Below are 17,761 nucleotides of genomic sequence, written 5' to 3'. Positions count from 1 at the left end.
TACTGTTATTGTGAACCGTTAAGCAAGCTGAAGATGAATTGATCTCTAAAGAGGCTAGAGGTAAAGCTGACACATTTTCTTTGTATTTTAGGCAAAACAATATATGTCATTTTTTACATTTTACAAATTACAAAAAGGAAAATGGGAGAATAGCCTGATGAAGAAGTTTGGGTAGCCTTAGAGATTTATGTGCTAAGATAACTTTGACCAAGGTTTTAGACATTAATTGGGCTGTTAGAATTATGATTTGTTCACTATCAGGAATGGCCAGGTGATACAAATTTCCAAGCTTTATAAAACCTAGCCTCCTCTAACCTTCTGCCAAAAAAACAGCAGCCATGACTTCTTCTAAGCAGCTGCCTAGCACTTTCAAAATGAAAATGGAGGAGGCTCACAAAGCAGGAGAAGGTTATAAGGAGATAGCAAAGTGCTTTCAATTTGCCCTTTCCTCAGTTTGAAATGTAATAAAGAAATGGCAGTTAACAGGAGCTGTGAAGGTCAAGATAAGGTCTGGAAGACCAAACACAATTTCAGTGAGGGCTACTATAAAGGTACCTTCACACTGAACAACTTAACAACGATAAAGATAGCGATCCGTGACGTTGCAGCGTCCTGGATAGCGATATCGTTGTGTTTGACACGCTGCAGCGATCAGGATCCTGCTGTGACATCGTTGGTCGGAGCTAGAAGGCCAGCACCTTATTTCGTCGCTGGATCACCTGCTGACATCGCTGGATCGGTGTGTGTGACACCGATCCAGCGATGTCTTCACTGGTAACCAGGGTAAACATCGGGTTACTAAGCGCAGGGCCGCGCTTAGTAACCCGATATTTACCCTGGTTACCATTGTAGATGTAAAAAAAACCAAACACTACATACTCACCATCTGATGTCTGTCACGTCCCCCGGCGTCCGCTTCCTTCACTGTGTCAGCGCCGGCTGGCCGCAAAGCAGAGCACAGCGGTGATGTCACCGCTCTGCTTTAGGGCCGGCGCTTACACAGTGCAGGGAAGCGGACGCCGAGGGACGCGACAGGCACCGGAATGTAAGTATGTAGTGTTTGGTTTTTTTTACATTTACACTGGTAACCAGGGTAAACATCGGGTTACTAAGCGCGGCCCTGCGCTTAGTAACCCGATGTTTACCCTGGTTACCCGGGGACTTCGGCATCATTGGTCGCTGGAGAGCTGTCTGTGTGACAGCTCTCCAGCGACCACACAACGACGAAACAGCGACGCTGCAGCGATCGGCATCGTTGTCTATATCGCTGCAGCGTCGCTTAATGTGACGGTACCTTTAGGCTTGCTAGAGAAGCAAATCAGAACAACCAAATGACTGCAAAAGACCTTCAAAAAGATTTAGCAGATTTTGGAGTTGTGGTACATTGTTCCACTGTTCAGAGACACCTTCACAAATATGGTTTTCATGAAAAAGTAATCAGAAGAAAACCTCTCATCAGTCCTCACCATAACATTCAGTGTCAGAAGTATGCAAAAGAACATCTAAACAAGCCTCATGCATTTTGGAAACAAGTCCTGTGGACAAATAAGTTTTACCCCTTAGTGACGGAGCTACATTTTTGAAATCTGACCAGTGTCACTTTATGGAACGCTGCAACAAATACCAGTGATTTTGAAAATTTTTTTTTTGTGACACATTATACTTTATGATAATGGTAAATTTAGGCCAATATGTTTTGTGTTTATTTTTAAAAAATATCAGAAATTTGAGGAAAATGTTAAAAAATTAGCAATTTTCAAACTTTGAATAATTATCCCTTTAATCTACATAGTCATACCACAGAAAAACATTAGTAAATAACATTTCCCACATGCCTTCTTTACATCAGCACCATTTGTAAAATGTTCTTTTATTTTGTTAGCATTTTAGGAGGTTTAAAAATGTAGCAGTAATTTTTCATTTTTTCTAGGAAATTTAAAAAATTAATGTTTTTAGGGACCTATCCATGTTTGAAGTTACTTTAGGGGTCCTATATAATCGGAAACCCCCAAAAGTTATACTATTATAAAAACGGCACCCCCTGACATACTGAAAACTGCTGTCAGGTAGTTTATTAACCCTTCAGGTGATTTTCAGGAATTAATGCAAAGTGGCATGACAGAAATGAAAATGTGTATTTTTACCACCTAAATGCCTCTAACTTCTGAACAGGTTGCAACAGCCATCAGACTCTGAGGCCGCTACTTGGTCATGATTTGCCATGGCAAACATCAGGACCACACAATCATGATCTGAGGCCACCAACTGGGATAAAGAGGAAGCCCCCACACTCTGTTAACCATTTATATGATGTAGTCACTATTGACAGCAGCATCTAAGGGGTTAAACAGATTTGGATGGTGCAAACACTGACTGTGGGTGATGCAGCAAGTTGTCAGCTATAGTGGACAGCTAAAAGCTGCTGGATTGTCACCTCTATGGGGAGGCTATTCACTTATATCTCAGGTCAGTTAACCCCTTCCCGACATTTGACGTACTATCCCGTCGAGGTGGGGTGGGCCCGTATGACCGCCGACGGGATAGTACGTCATCACCGATCAGCGGCGCTCACGGGGGGAGCGCGGCCGATCGCGGCCGGGTGTCAGCTGCATATCGCAGCTGACATCCGGCACTATGTGCCAGGAGCGGTCACGGACCGCCCCCGGCACATTAACCCCCGGCACACCGCGATCAAACATGATCGCAGTGTACCGGCGGTATAGGGAAGCATCGCGCAGGGAGGGGGCTCCCTGCGGGCTTCCCTGAGACCCCCGGAGCAACGCGATGTGATCGCGTTGCTGCGAGGGTCTCCTACCTCCTTCCTGGCTGCAGGTCCCGGATCCAAGATGGCCGCGGCATCCGGGTCCTGCAGGGAAGGAGGTGGCTTACCGAGTGTCTGCTCAGAGCAGACACTTGGTAAGCCTGCAGCCCTGCACAGCAGATCGTCGATCTGGCAGAGTGCTGTGCACACTGCCAGATCAATGATCTGTGATGTCCCCCCCTGGGACAAAGTAAAAAAGTTAAAAAAAATTTTTTCCACATGTGTAAAAAAAAAAAAAAAAAAATCCTAAATAAATAATAATAAAAAAAAATATATTATTCCCATAAATACATTTCTTTATCTAAATAAAAAAAACAAAACTATAAAAGTACACATATTTAGTATCGCCGCGTCCGTAACGACCCAACCTATAAAACTGCCCCACTAGTTAACCCCTTCAGTAAACACCGTAAGAAAAAAAAAAAAAAAACGAGGCAAAAAACAACGCTTTATTACCATACCGCCGAACAAAAAGTGGAATAACACGCGATCAAAAAGACTGATATAAATATCCATGGTACCGCTGAAAACGTCATCTTGTCCCGCAAAAAACAAGCCGCCATACAACATTATCAGCAAAAAAATAAAAAAGTTATAGTCCTGAGAATAAAGCGATACGAAAATAATTATTTTTTCTATATTTTAGTTTTTATCGTATAAAAGCGCCAAAACATAAAAAAATGATATAAATGAGATATCGCTGTAATCGTACTGACCCGAAGAATAAAACTGCTTTATCAATTTAACCAAACGCGGAACGGTATAAACGCCTCCCCCAAAAGAAATTCATGAATAGCTGGTTTTTGGTCATTCTGCCTCACAAAAATCGGAATAAAAAGCGATCAAAAACGGTCACGTGTCCGAAAATGTTACCAATAAAAACGTCAACTCGTCCCGCAAAAAACAAGACCTCACATGACTCTGTGGAGCAAAATGTGGAAAAATTATAGGTCTCAAAATGTGGAGATGCAAAAACTTTTTTGCTATAAAAAGCGTCGCTGGTTTCACACTTGCGTTTTTGTCTGCAGCGTTTTTTGCACAAAAAAACGCATGCGTTTTTTCCCTATATTTAACATTGAAAACGCATGCGGTTTTTTTGTACGCGTTTGGTCGCGTTTTCAAACGCATGCGTTTTTTTTCTGCATGCGTTCATTTTCAGAAATACAACCTGCAGTATTTTCTTGCGTTTTTAAGCACATGCGTTTGTTTGCTTTAAAAACGCATGCATTTAAACACACTGAAAAGCCACCCACCACCATCAAGGTGATAAAGGGATCCAAACCCTAACCCTAACTCTACCCCTAACCTCACCCCTAACCGTTTAATGAACATTTTCTGACAGTCATAGTGCCACGTATTTCAGTGCCACGTATTTCAGTGCCACGTATTTCAGTGCCACGTGTTTCAGTGCCACGTATTTCAGTGCCACGTATCACATATTTCAGTGCCACGTATCACATATTTCAGTGCCACGTATCACGTATTTCAGTGCCACATATTTTAGTACCACGTATTTCAGTGCCACGTATTTCAGTGCCACGTATTTCAGTGCCACGTATTTCAGTGCCACGTATTTCAGTGCCACGTATTTCAGTGCCACGTATTTCAGTGCCACGTATCACGTATTTCAGTGCCACGTATTTCAGTGCCACGTATTTCAGTGCCACGTATTTCAGTGCCACGTATCACGTATTTCAGTGCCACGTGTTTCAGTGCCACGTATTTAAGTGCCACGTATCACGTATTTCAGTGCCACGTATTTCAGTGCCACGTATTTCAGTGCCACGTATTTCAGTGCCACGTATTTCAGTGCCACGTATTTCAGTCACGTTTAGGGTTAGGGTTAGGGGTAGGGTTAGGGTTAGGGTTAGGGCTAGGGTTGGAGGTAAAGTTAGGGTTGGGGCTAAAGTTAGGGTTGGGGCTAAAGTTAGGGTTAGGGTTTGGATTACATTTACGTTTGGATTAGGGTTGGGATTAGAATTATGGGTGTGTCAGGGCTAGGGGTGTGGTTAGGGTTACCGTTGGGATTAGGGTTAGGGGTGTGTTTGGGTTAGGGTTTCAGGTAGAATTGGGGAGTTTCCACTGTCCAGGCACATCAGGGGCTCTACAAGCGCGACATGGCGTCCAATCTCAATTCCAGCCAATTCTGCGTTGAAAAAGTAAAACAGTGCTCCTTCCCTTCCGAGCTCTCCCGTGCGCCCAAAAAGGGGTTTACCCCAACATATGTGTTATCAGCGTACTCGGGACAAATTGAACAACAACTTCTGGGGTCCAAGTTCTCTTGTTATCCTTAGGAAAATAAAAATTTGGGGGGCTAAAAATCATTTTTGTGGGAAAAAAAAGATGTTTTATTTTCACGGCTCTGCGTTATAAACTGTAGTGAAACACTTGGGGGTTCAAAGTTCTCACAACACATCTAGATAAGTTCCTTGGGAGGTCTAGTTTCCAATATGGGGTCACTTGTGGGGGGTTTGTACTGTTTGGGTACATCAGGGGCTCTGCAAATGCAACGTGACGCCTGCAGACCAATCCATTTAAGGCTGCATTCCAAATGGCGCTCCTTCCCTTCCGAGCTCTGTCATGCACCCAAACAGTGGTTCCCCCCCACATATGGGGTATCAGCGTACTCAGGACAAATTGGACAACAACTTTTGGGGTCTAATTTATCCTGTTACCCTTGTGAAAATACAAAACTGGGGGCTAAAAAATCATTTTTGTGAAAAAAAAAAAGAATTTTTATTTTCACGGCTTTGCGCTATAAACTTTAGTGAAACACTTGGGGGTTCAAAGTTCTCAAAACACATCTAGATAAGTTCTTTGGGAGGTCTAGTTTCCAATATGGGGTCACTTGTGGGGGGTTTGTACTGTTTGGGTACATCAGGGGCTCTGCAAATGCAACGTGACGGCTGCTGACCAATCCATTTAAGTCTGCATTCCAAATGGCGCTCCTTCCCTTCCGAGCTCTGTCATGCGCCCAAACAGTGGTTCCCCCCCACATATGGGGTATCAGCGTACTCAGGACAAATTGGAAAACAAATTTTGGGGTCCAATTTATTCTGTTACCCTTGTAAAAATACAAAGCTGGGTGCTAAAAAATCATTTTTGAGAAAAAAAATAAAAATTATTTTCACGGCTCTGCGTTATAATCTGTAGTGAAACACTTGGGGGTTCAAAGCTCTCAAAACACATCTAGATAAGTTCCTTAGGGGGTCTACTTTCCAAAATGGTGTCACTTTTAGGGAGTTTCAATGTTTAGGCACATCAGGGGCTCTCCAAACGCAACATGGCGTCCCATCTCAATTCCAGTCAATTTTGCATTGAAAAGTCAAATGGCGCTCCTTCCCTTCCAAGCTCTGCCATGCGCCCAAACAATGGTTTACACCCACATATGGGGTATCAGCGTACTCAGGACAAATTGCACAACATTTTTTGGGGTCCAATTTCTTCTCTTACCCTTGGGAAAATAAAAAATTGGGGGCGAAAAGATCATTTTTGTGAAAAAATATGATTTTTTATTTTTACGGCTCTGCATTATAAACTTCTGTGAAGCACTTGGTGGGTCAAAGTGCTCACCACACATCAAGATAAGTTCCTTAGGGGGTCTACTTTCCAAAATGGTGTCACTTGTAGGGGGTTTCAGTGTTTAGGCACATCAGGGGCTCTCCAAACGCAACATGGCGTCCCATCTCAATTCCAGTCAATTTTGCATTGAAAAGTCAAATGGCGCTCCTTCCCTTCCAAGCTCTGCCATGCGCCCAAACAATGGTTTACACCCACATATGGGGTATCAGCGTACTCAGGACAAATTGCACAACATTTTTTGGGGTCCAATTTCTTCTCTTACCCTTGGGAAAATAAAAAATTGGGGGCAAAAAGATCATTTTTGTGAAAAAATATGATTTTTTATTTTTACGGCTCTGCATTATAAACTTCTGTGAAGCACTTGGTGGGTCAAAGTGCTCACCACACATCTAGATAAGTTCCTTAGGGGGTCTACTTTCCAAAATGGTGTCACTTGTAGGGAGTTTCAATGTTTAGGCACATCAGGTGCTCTCCAAACGCAACATGGCGTCCCATCTCAATTCCAGTCAATTTTGCATTGAAAAGTCAAATGGCGCTCCTTCCCTTCCAAGCTCTGCCATGCGCCCAAACAATGGTTTACACCCACATATGGGGTATCAGCGTACTCAGGACAAATTGCACAACATTTTTTGGGGTCCAATTTCTTCTCTTACCCTTGGGAAAATAAAAAATTGGGGGCGAAAAGATCATTTTTGTGAAAAAATATGATTTTTTATTTTTACGGCTCTGCATTATAAACTTCTGTGAAGCACTTGGTGGGTCAAAGTGCTCACCACACATCAAGATAAGTTCCTTAGGGGGTCTACTTTCCAAAATGGTGTCACTTGTAGGGGGTTTCAGTGTTTAGGCACATCAGGGGCTCTCCAAACGCAACATGGCGTCCCATCTCAATTCCAGTCAATTTTGCATTGAAAAGTCAAATGGCGCTCCTTCCCTTCCAAGCTCTGCCATGCGCCCAAACAATGGTTTACACCCACATATGGGGTATCAGCGTACTCAGGACAAATTGCACAACATTTTTTGGGGTCCAATTTCTTCTCTTACCCTTGGGAAAATAAAAAATTGGGGGCAAAAAGATCATTTTTGTGAAAAAATATGATTTTTTATTTTTACGGCTCTGCATTATAAACTTCTGTGAAGCACTTGGTGGGTCAAAGTGCTCACCACACATCTAGATAAGTTCCTTAGGGGGTCTACTTTCCAAAATGGTGTCACTTGTAGGGAGTTTCAATGTTTAGGCACATCAGGGGCTCTCCAAACGCAACATGGCGTCCCATCTCAATTCCAGTCAATTTTGCATTGAAAAGTCAAATGGCGCTCCTTCCCTTCCAAGCTCTGCCATGCGCCCAAACAATGGTTTACACCCACATATGGGGTATCATCGTACTCAGGACAAATTGCACAACATTTTTTGGGGTCCAATTTCTTCTCTTACCCTTGGGAAAATAAAAAATTGGGGGCAAAAAGATCATTTTTGTGAAAAAATATGATTTTTTATTTTTACGGCTCTGCATTATAAACTTCTGTGAAGCACTTGGTGGGTCAAAGTGCTCACCACACATCAAGATAAGTTCCTTAGGGGGTCTACTTTCCAAAATGGTGTCACTTGTAGGGGGTTTCAGTGTTTAGGCACATCAGGGGCTCTCCAAACGCAACATGGCGTCCCATCTCAATTCCAGTCAATTTTGCATTGAAAAGTCAAATGGCGCTCCTTTCCTTCCGAGCTCTGCCATACGCCCAAACAGTGGTTTACCCTCACATATGGGGTATCAGCGTACTCAGGACAAATTGTACAACAACTTTGGGGGTCCATTTTCTCCTGTTACCCTTGGTAAAATAAAACAAATTGGAGCTGAAATAAATTGTGTGTGAAAAAAAGTTAAATGCTCATTTTTATTTAAACATTCAAAAAATTCCTGTGAAACACCTGAAGGGTTAATAAACTTCTTGAATGTGGTTTTGAGCACCTTGAGGGGTGCAGTTTTTAGAATGGTGTCACACTTGAGTATTTTCTATCATATAGACCCCTCAAAATGACTTCAAATGAGATGTGGTCCCTAAAAAAAAATGGTGTTGTAAAAATGAGAAATTGCTGGTTAACTTTTAACCCTTATAACTCCGTCACAAAAAAAAATTTTGGTTCCAAAATTGTACTGATGTAAAGTAGACATGTGGGAAATGTTACTTATTAAGTATTTTGCGTGACATATGTCTGTGATTTAAGGGCATAAAAATTCAAAGTTGGAAAATTGCGAAATTTTCAAAATTTTCGCCAAATATTCGTTTTTTTCACAAATAAATGCAAGTTATATCGAATAAATTTTACCACTAACATGAAGTACAATATGTCACGAGAAAACAATGTCAGAATCGCCAAGATCCGTCAAAGCGTTCCAGAGTTATAGCCTCATAAAGGGACAGTGGTCAGAATTGTAAAAATTGGCCCGGTCATTAACGTGCAAACCACCCTTGGGGGTGAAGGGGTTAAAAGACGTATTGGCTGTCATTAAGGGGGTAAAATAGAACTCTTTGACAATGATCAAAGGTAGGTGTGTAGAAAAAAAGGTACTGAATTTCAGGGAAAGAACATCTCGCCAACCATTAAGCATGGGGGTATATCAATAATGCATTGGGGTTGTGTTGCAGCCAATGGGACAGAGAATATTTCACGAGTAGAGGGAAGATTGGATTCAATGAAATATCAACAAATTCTTGATGCAAACATAATACCATCTGTAAATAAAGCTGAAGTTGAAAAGAGGATGGCTTCTACAAATGGATAATGATTGTAAAATCCACCATAGACTACCTCAAAAGGCACAAGCTAAAGGTTTTACAATGGCCTTCACAGTCCCCAGATCTGAACTTAAGTGAAAATCTGTGGCTAGACCTCAAAATAGCAGTGTATGCAAGATGACCCAGGAATCTCACAGAACTGGAAGAATTTTCTAAGGAAGAATGTATGAAAATCCCTCAAACACAAGAATTGAAAGACTCATGGCTGGCTACAAAAAGCATTACAAGCTTTGATACTTGCAAAATGGGGTGCTACTAGGTACTAACTATGCAGGGTGCCCAAACTTTTGCATTGGCCCATTTTCATTTTGTAATTTTTAAAATGTAAAAGATGAAAAAAATATATACAGTATATTTTTTCCAGAAAATGTAAAGGAAATGTAAATGTGTCATTTTTACATCTTTGACTTTAGGCCTTTTAGAGATCATTTAATCTTCAACTTGCTTATTTTTAACCAGGGGTGCCCAAATGTTTACGTGCCACTGTAAATATATATTTAATGACTGAGTATAGCAAACATGCCACATGAGTTTCTTAGAACACTGATTGTGAATCAATTTCTCCTGCTGTTGTGCAAATGGAACAGACAACAGATAAAAACGGTAACCACAGATGATTTCTCTGTTCTCATCCTTTTTGGCTGTTGTTTTGATCACTTTGGCATTTTGTCACTGCTCTCACCCCTAGAGGGACACTAGCATAAGGTGGTGTCTACAACCCATATACGTTGCTCAAGTAGTGCAGCTCATTCAGGATGGCTCATCAATGCATCCTGTGGCAAGAAGGGTAGTTGTGTCAGTCAGCACAGTGTCAAAAGCATGGAGCAGATACCCGGAGACAGGCCAGTACACCAGGAGAGGGCTGTAGTAGGGTAGCAACCCAGCACCCTGCAAAAATGACCTCCAGCTGCCATTAACATCCATGTGTATGCTCAGACTGTCAGATACCGACTCTGTGAGGGTGGTATGAGTGCCCAACATCCACAAGTGGGTGTTGTGCTTGCAAACACTGTGCAGAGCGATTGGCATTTGCCAGAGAACACAAGATTGGCAGATTCAACATTGCCGCCCAGTACTCTTCATGGATGAGAGCAGGTTCACACTGAGCACATGTAACAGAGTCTGAAGACGCCATGGAAAATGTTCTGCTCCCTGCAACATCCCTCTGCATGACCTGTTTGACAGTGGGTCACTAATGGTGTAGGGAGGCATTTCTTTGGAGGGCTGTTGTGAATTTGCTTTTTGCTCCCTCTAGTGGTTACTAGTTTTTTGACTCTGGTTTTTCTGTCATTCCTTTTATCCGCACCTGGGTCGTTAGTTAGGGGTGTTGCTATATAAGCTCCCTGGACCTTCAGTTCTATGCCTGGCAACGTAGTTATCAGAGCTAGTCTGCTGTGCTCTTGTCTACTGATCCTGGTTCCAGTTATATCAGCTAAGTCTGCCTTTTGCTTTTTGCTATTTGTTTTGGTTTTGCATTTTTGTCCAGCTTGTTCCTAATCTATATCCTGACCTTTGCTGGAAGCTCTAGGGGGGCTGGTGTTCTCCCCCCGGACCGTTAGACGGTTCGGGGGGTTCTTGAATTTCCAGTGTGGATTTTGATAGGGTTTTTGTTGACCATATAAGTTACCTTTCTTTATTCTGCTATCAGAAAGCGGGCCTCTCTGTGCTAAACCTGATTCATTTCTGTGTTTGTCATTTCCTCTTACCTCACCGTCATTATTTGTGGGGGGCTTCTATCCAGCTTTGGGGTCCCCTTCTCTGGAGGCAAGAAAGGTCTTTGTTTTCCTCTACTAGGGGTAGCTAGATTCTCCGGCTGGCGCGTGTCATCTAGAATCAACGTAGGAATGATCCCCGGCTACTTCTAGTGTTGGCGTTAGGAGTAGATATATGGTCAACCCAGTTACCACTGCCCTATGAGCTGGTTTTTTGTATTCTGCAGACTTCCACGTTCCTCTGAGACCCTCGCCATTGGGGTCATAACAGTTTGCCAGGCCAGTATTAAATGTTTAATGCATTGCAGAAGAGGGATTATAAGAAAGAAGATTCTGAGTTTTTTTTTTTTTTTTTTCTTCTTCCCCTTTACCTCAGAGTGGCTATGCTTGCTGCAGACATGAATGTCCAGACCTTGATTACAAGTGTGGACCAGCTGGCTACTCGTGTGCAGGGCATACAAGACTATGTTATCAGAAATCCTAGGTCAGAACCTAAAATACCGATTCCTGAACTGTTTTCCGGAGACAGGTTTAAGTTTAGGAATTTCGTGAATAATTGTAAATTGTTTTTGTCCCTGAGACCCTGTTCATCTGGAGATTCTGCTCAGCAAGTAAAAATTGTTATTTCGTTCTTACGGGGCGACCCTCAGGATTGGGCTTTTTCGCTGGCGCCAGGAGATCCGGCATTGGCTGATCTTGATGCGTTTTTTCTGGCGCTCGGTTTACTTTATGAGGAACCCAATCTTGAGATTCAGGCAGAAAAGGCCTTGCTGGCTATGTCTCAGGGGCAGGACGAGGCTGAAGTGTATTGCCAAAAATTTCGGAAATGGTCCGTGCTGACACATTGGAACGAGTGTGCACTGGCCGCTAATTTTAGAAATGGCCTTTCTGAAGCCATTAAGAATGTTATGGTGGGTTTTCCCATTCCCACAGGTCTGAATGATACTATGGCACTGGCGATTCAAATTGACCGGCGGTTGCGGGAGCGCAAAACCGCAAATTCCCTCATGGTGTTGTCTGAACAGACACCTAATTCGGTGCAATGTGATAGAAAAACCGCAAATTCCCTCATGGTGTTGTCTGAACAGACACCTGATTTAATGCAATGTGATAGAATCCTGACTAGAAATGAGCGGAAGATTCATAGACGCCGGAATGGCTTGTGCTACTACTGTGGTGATTCTACACATGTTATCTCAGCATGCTCTAAACGTATAGCTAAGGTTGTTAGTCCTGTCACCGTTGGTAATTTGCAACCTAAATTTATTCTGTCTGTAACTTTGATTTGCTCACTGTCATCTTATCCTGTCATGGCGTTTGTAGATTCAGGTGCTGCCCTGAGTCTCATGGATCTCTCATTTGCTAAGCGCTGTGGTTTTACTCTTGAACCATTAGAAAATCCTATTCCTCTTAGGGGTATTGATGCTACACCATTGGCAGCAAATAAACCGCAGTATTGGACACAGGTTACCATGTGCATGACTCCTGAACACCGCGAGGTGATACGTTTCCTGGTTTTACATAAAATGCATGATTTGGTTGTTTTAGGGCTGCCATGGTTACAGACCCATAATCCAGTCCTGGACTGGAAGGCTATGTCAGTCTCAAGTTGGGGCTGTCGTGGTATTCATGGGGATTCCCTGCCTGTGTCTATTGCTTCTTCTACGCCTTCGGAAGTTCCGGAGTATTTGTCTGATTATCAGGATGTCTTCAGTGAGTCTGAGTCCAGTGCACTGCCTCCTCATAGGGACTGTGACTGTGCTATAGATTTGATCCCAGGCAGTAAGTTTCCTAAGGGAAGACTGTTTAATCTGTCGGTACCTGAACATACCGCTATGCGTTCATATATCAAGGAGTCTCTGGAGAAAGGACATATTCGTCCGTCTTCTTCCCCTCTTGGTGCGGGATTCTTTTTTGTGGCAAAAAAGGACGGATCTTTGAGACCTTGTATTGATTATCGGCTTTTAAATAAGATCACTGTCAAATTTCAGTATCCTTTACCGCTGTTGTCTGACTTGTTTGCCCGGATTAAGGGTGCCAAGTGGTTCACCAAGATAGACCTTCGTGGTGCGTACAACCTTGTGCGCATTAAGCAAGGTGATGAATGGAAAACCGCATTCAATACGCCCGAAGGTCATTTTGAGTACTTGGTGATGCCTTTTGGGCTCTCCAATGCGCCTTCAGTTTTTCAGTCCTTTATGCATGACATTTTCCGGAAGTATCTGGATAAATTTTTGATTGTTTATCTGGATGATATTTTGGTTTTTTCTGATAATTGGGATTCGCATGTGGAGCAGGTCAGGTTGGTCTTTAAAATTTTGCGTGAAAATTCTTTGTTTGTCAAGGGCTCAAAGTGTCTCTTTGGTGTACAGAAGGTTCCCTTTTTGGGGTTCATTTTTTCCCCTTCTGCTGTGGAGATGGACCCAGTCAAGGTCCGAGCTATTCTTGATTGGACTCAGCCCTCGTCAGTTAAGAGTCTTCAGAAGTTCTTGGGCTTCGCTAACTTCTACCGTCGTTTTATTGCTCATTTTTCTAGCATTGTGAAACCTTTGACAGATATGACCAAGAAGGGCTCCGATGTAGCTAACTGGGCTCCTGCTGCCGTGGAGGCTTTCCAGGAGTTGAAACGCCGGTTTACTTCGGCGCCTGTTTTGTGCCAGCCTGACGTCTCACTTCCCTTTCAGGTTGAGGTGGATGCTTCGGAGATTGGGGCAGGGGTCGTTTTGTCGCAGAGAGGCCCTGGTTGCTCTGTTATGAAACCTTGTGCCTTTTTCTCTAGGAAGTTTTCGCCTGCCGAGCGAAATTATGATGTGGGCAATCGGGAGTTGTTGGCCATGAAATGGGCATTTGAGGAGTGGCGTCATTGGCTCGAGGGTGCTAAGCATCGTGTGGTGGTCTTGACTGATTACAAAAATCTGATGTATCTCGAGTCTGCTAAACGCCTTAATCCGAGACAGGCCCGCTGGTCATTGTTTTTCTCCCGCTTTGATTTTGTTGTCTCGTATTTACCAGGTTCAAAGAATGTGAAGGCCGATGCTCTTTCTAGGAGCTTTGTGCCTGATGCTCCTGGAGTCGCTGATCCTGTTGGTATTCTTAAAGATGGAGTTATCTTGTCAGCTATTTCTCTGGATCTGCGACGTGTGTTGCAGAGATTTCAGGCTGATAGGCCTGAGTCTTGTCCACCTGACAGACTGTTTGTCCAGGATAAGTGGACCAGCAGAGTCATTTCCGAGGTTCATTCCTCGGTGTTGGCAGGTCACCCGGGAATTTTTGGCACCAGAGATCTGGTGGCCAGGTCCTTTTGGTGGCCTTCCTTGTCAAGGGATGTGCGGTCATTTGTGCAGTCCTGTGGGACTTGTGCTCGAGCTAAGCCTTGCTGTTCTCGTGCCAGCGGTTTGCTCTTGCCCTTGCCTGTCCCGAAGAGACCTTGGACACATATCTCCATGGATTTCATTTCTGATCTTCCGCTATCTCAGGGCATGTCCGTTATCTGGGTGATATGTGATCGCTTCTCCAAGATGGTCCATTTGGTTCCTTTGCCTAAGCTGCCTTCCTCTTCTGATCTGGTTCCTGTGTTTTTCCAGAACGTGGTTCGTTTGCACGGCATCCCTGAGAATATTATGTCAGACAGAGGATCCCAGTTCGTTTCCAGGTTCTGGCGATCCTTTTGTAGTAGGATGGGCATTGATTTGTCGTTTTCGTCTGCTTTCCATCCTCAGACTAATGGACAGACGGAGCGAACCAATCAGACTTTGGAGGCTTATTTGAGGTGTTTTGTCTCTGCTGATCAGGACGATTGGGTGACATTCTTGCCGTTGGCTGAGTTTGCCCTTAATAATCGGGCTAGTTCCGCCACCTTGGTTTCGCCTTTTTTCTGCAACTCTGGTTTCCATCCTCGCTTTTCTTCGGGTCATGTGGAGCCTTCTGACTGTCCTGGGGTGGATTCTGTGGTGGATAGGTTGCAGCAGATCTGGAATCATGTGGTGGACAACTTGAAGTTGTCACAGGAGAAGGCTCAGCGCTTTGCCAACCGCCGCCGCGTTGTGGGTCCCCGACTATGCGTTGGGGATTTGGTATGGCTTTCTTCCCGCTTTGTTCCTATGAAGGTCTCCTCTCCCAAATTTAAACCTCGTTTTATTGGGCCTTACAAGATATTGGAAATCCTTAATCCTGTATCTTTTCGTCTGGATCTTCCTGTGTCGTTTGCTATTCACAATGTATTTCATAGGTCCTTGTTGCGGCGGTACATTGTGCCTGTAGTTCCTTCTGCTGAGCCTCCTGCTCCGGTGTTGGTTGAGGGCGAGTTGGAGTACGTGGTGGAGAAGATCTTGGATTCTCGCCTCTCCAGGCGGAGGCTTCAGTACCTGGTCAAGTGGAAGGGCTATGGTCAGGAGGATAATTCCTGGGTGGTCGCCTCTGATGTTCATGCGGCCGATTTAGTTCGTGCCTTTCATGCCGCTCATCCTGATCGCCCTGGTGGTCGTGGTGAGGGTTCGGTGACCCCTCACTAAGGGGGGGGTACTGTTGTGAATTTGCTTTTTGCTCCCTCTAGTGGTTACTAGTTTTTTGACTCTGGTTTTTCTGTCATTCCTTTTATCCGCACCTGGGTCGTTAGTTAGGGGTGTTGCTATATAAGCTCCCTGGACCTTCAGTTCTATGCCTGGCAACGTAGTTATCAGAGCTAGTCTGCTGTGCTCTTGTCTACTGATCCTGGTTCCAGTTATATCAGCTAAGTCTGCCTTTTGCTTTTTGCTATTTGTTTTGGTTTTGCATTTTTGTCCAGCTTGTTCCTAATCTATATCCTGACCTTTGCTGGAAGCTCTAGGGGGGCTGGTGTTCTCCCCCCGGACCGTTAGACGGTTCGGGGGTTCTTGAATTTCCAGTGTGGATTTTGATAGGGTTTTTGTTGACCATATAAGTTACCTTTCTTTATTCTGCTATCAGAAAGCGGGCCTCTCTGTGCTAAACCTGATTCATTTCTGTGTTTGTCATTTCCTCTTACCTCACCGTCATTATTTGTGGGGGGCTTCTATCCAGCTTTGGGGTCCCCTTCTCTGGAGGCAAGAAAGGTCTTTGTTTTCCTCTACTAGGGGTAGCTAGATTCTCCGGCTGGCGCGTGTCATCTAGAATCAACGTAGGAATGATCCCCGGCTACTTCTAGTGTTGGCGTTAGGAGTAGATATATGGTCAACCCAGTTACCACTGCCCTATGAGCTGGTTTTTTGTATTCTGCAGACTTCCACGTTCCTCTGAGACCCTCGCCATTGGGGTCATAACAGAGGGCTTCACAATCCTCCATGTGCTAATGAAAGGTACCCTGACTGCCATTAGGTACCGGGATGAAATCCTCAGACCTATTGTGAGACTATATGCAGGTGCACGGGGCCCTGGGTTCCTTCTGATGCATGACAATGCTAGGCCTCATGTGGCTGAAGTGTGTCAGCAGTTCCGCATGATGAAGGCATTGATGCTATAGGATGGCCTGCACATTCCCCAGACCTGAATCTAATCAAGCACATCTGGGACATCTTGTTTCATTCCATCCACCAATGCCACATTGCACCACAGACTGTCCAGGAATTGAGTAATGCATTAATCTATTTCTGGAAGGAGGTCCCTCAGAATAAAATCCACCACCTTGTCAGGACCATGTCCAGGCATTGTAAGGAGGCAACACACTACTGAGCATCATCATTTCCTTGTCTTGAGTAGTGTTGAGCGATACTTTCCGATATCGGAAAGTATCGGTATCGGAAAGTATCGGCCGATACCGTCAAAATATCGGATCCAATCCGATACCGATACCCGATCCCAATGCAAGTCAATGGGACGAAAATATCGGAATTAAAATAAACCCTTTATAAACTTGTAGGTTCATTCTACATGAAGGAAAACAACTAAGAATAATGTAGGATGTATTGGGGGACGTGGCGGAGACATTAAAGGCACAGAGGTTTAGCCCAATGTAATAGAATAGCAGGATTTTGGGTTTTTTTTATGACATTCGGCGGTAGAAAGATTTTGACTATGTTAATTTTTTTTTTTATTTTGTCAGATATTGATGTTTCACTACTTCCACGCCCTTCACCTTCTTTTTTACTTCTCCCACACTTTCTTCTTCATTATCCTCATCATCAGCTTCTTTGACATCAACTTCTTCACCTTATTCATCTTCTTCTTCATCTTCTACCTATTATTTTTTTGGTTACATTGTTCATATTCTTTTTATTTTACTATTATCTTCATCATATTCTACTTCTTCATCATATTCTTATTTGTGACAGGCATTCCCGTAGTTGTTATCTATAAAAGTTTGAAGATTACACCTTCCGTTCTGCCTGTCACAAAAGAGTTACATTTGTCCGCGTTCAGTTTGGCCTGCAGCATCAGGCTTTATCCAGGGGCACCACGAGGAGGAACGGACTCACCCCCATACACTGCTTAGTCTTCTTCTGCTTATAATTTAGATAATATTTTTTGCTCTGATATTTAGTGTTATGCTTAATGTTCTTCTGCTCTTTGTTCTGCAGCCTCTTGTTCTTCTGCTTCTCGGTCTTCCAGGTCGTCGTCGTCTCCAGGGTCGTCGTCTCCGGGGTCGTCGTCATCGGGGTGGTCTTCAGGGTCGTCGTCTCCGGGGTCGTCGTCATCGGGGTGGTCTTCGGGGTCATCGTCTCCAGGGTCGTCGTCATCACGGTGGTTGTCGTCTCTGGTGTCATCGTCATCTTAGGGGTGGTCTTCCGGGTCATCGTGTTTAGTCTCTTGAACTTGGAAATGTAGCAGAAGGTACAAGAAGGCTGAGAAAATGCCGAGAACCAGCTGATGGAACTGGAACTCGGATGGCTACCCGAAG

General features: G+C 43.9%; 1 protein-coding gene across 1 annotated transcript in view; it reads left to right on the top strand.

The window, feature by feature from the left end:
• Positions 1-17,761, top strand: part of BMPER (BMP binding endothelial regulator) — a 492,812-nt gene that overhangs the window by 115,301 nt on the left and 359,750 nt on the right. The window lies entirely within an intron of this gene.

The sequence above is a fragment of the Ranitomeya variabilis genome, chromosome 6 (assembly GCF_051348905.1).
Source record: "Ranitomeya variabilis isolate aRanVar5 chromosome 6, aRanVar5.hap1, whole genome shotgun sequence".
NCBI classification, from domain to species: Eukaryota; Metazoa; Chordata; class Amphibia; order Anura; family Dendrobatidae; genus Ranitomeya; species Ranitomeya variabilis.
The sequence above is the reverse complement of the archived record's forward strand: the minus strand, read 5'-3'. Positions and strand labels throughout refer to the sequence as shown.